The sequence below is a fragment of the Schistocerca cancellata genome, chromosome 6, assembly GCF_023864275.1.
Source record: "Schistocerca cancellata isolate TAMUIC-IGC-003103 chromosome 6, iqSchCanc2.1, whole genome shotgun sequence".
NCBI classification, from domain to species: Eukaryota; Metazoa; Arthropoda; class Insecta; order Orthoptera; family Acrididae; genus Schistocerca; species Schistocerca cancellata.
In genome coordinates, this window is record NC_064631.1 from 238,875,787 (window position 1) to 238,877,488 (window position 1,702).

Sequence of the window (1,702 nt, forward strand, 5' to 3'; positions counted from 1 at the left end):
CACACACACACACACACACACAGCAGCAGTCATAAGAGAGAGAACGTGCAACTGTGCATGGTTTAAGATGTACTAGCCTTCCAGTTATTCCATCCGAACCGCCACTCGAAATCTTAAAGCGAAAAGAACAGTACAAGCTTGCTTTACATGCCTTCACAAAGTATCGATAAACAAGGCCTGCAGGAAATTTGGCGTTCACTATTAACAAAATATACAGATGAAGTGCGACTCGGTCACAATGAAGGTACAGCGATCCTGATGGTTGAAATATTAGTTTATTTTCAGAAGATGGTGGCCCACAGTTCGTCAGTATTTGAGGAATGTCATAATTATCACAAAGAGCTGCTGATAAGAGTTATTTATTTAAGAACCAGTTTCCATCCAAAGACAATCATCAGGCTCATCATCATGGGCGTCAGATAATAAAATCCATGAATTCGTCGTTGTTGTCACATAGCAAGAGGAGTACGCAGAATGTATCCGTTCTTAGCGGTAATAGAGGAATGTGTGCATTGTCTGGCACAGATTGACTGAACGATGTTATTAATATTACCATGTGACAATAACGACAATTCGTGTTTTTTACTATCTGATGCCAACGATTTTATATCGCCTAATACAAATGCTTTCATGAACCTGATGGACTGTGAACCGAACTGGCTATTAAGTAAATTTTATCAGAAGCTCATGGCGGTAGTCATGACTTTCTTCAGATATCGAAGTATTTGTAACACTCGTTGTTCGCAAGAGCTTCTTTATATCTTATTTTACATCTAGTTTCGGTAACTAACGTTCATGTTCAGTCTGTGTTAACAAAATGGTGTAAAGCACATCTGAGCCAAGAAATGCAGTATCACAAAATATAATATCCGCTAAAACTGATGGACCAGAAATTGTACATGACCCTTATGGTGGAACATACTTGTCTGATGATCACCACTTATCGAAACCAGTCATCACAAAAAATATAACAACTCCAGCGATCAAAGGTTGATGAACTTGCTCTACAGAGTTATTTACTTAAAGAGCTGCCGGGTCTCCTCTTAGTTTTCTTCACCGGTTCAGTGCGAATCACAGGTGGTGAAAGGCAGAGCTCTCTAGCCACCCAGCGGGTTTCTAGGGGAATGATACTACGCTCTCATGCTGTCCGCTCTCTAGATGGATAGCACAGTGCACAGATTCGAGTTTCACTTCGTTAAAAGTTAGGTAAATAAATCACCTATGTGCACTGATACATTTATTGAAAGAACATCAGAGGAAGTTTACAGTGCGAAATACCGGCTACCATTCGGCCAATCAGCGTAAAACAGCGTTCAGATAGTTTCTTTCATATTTGCATTGAGCTTCTGTAAATAATATTGTTGTGTTGGTGTTCTGTCCGAGGACTACCTGTGCATGCGTCTTCCGCTATGCCTACCTAATTGTTTGCAGTGCATCAACAGAGGAAGTAGCTTACAAAACACTGATTCGACCGAGACTTGAATATTTCCCGCCAGTGTGAGGTCCGTACTGCGATAAACCTTTTGAATTTCTTTTATGTTTTCGTCTTCTTTAAAGGCAAAGAGAAAAGATGAAACGGTAGCCCATCACAGAACCTATGCCTGCCGTCAGGTATTTTTGATTTTCAGTTGTTAAAAAAGAGAGGAGTTTTTCTTGTACTAGCATGAGGAAGGGAGGATTCGCGCTCAGCTAGTGAACGAGT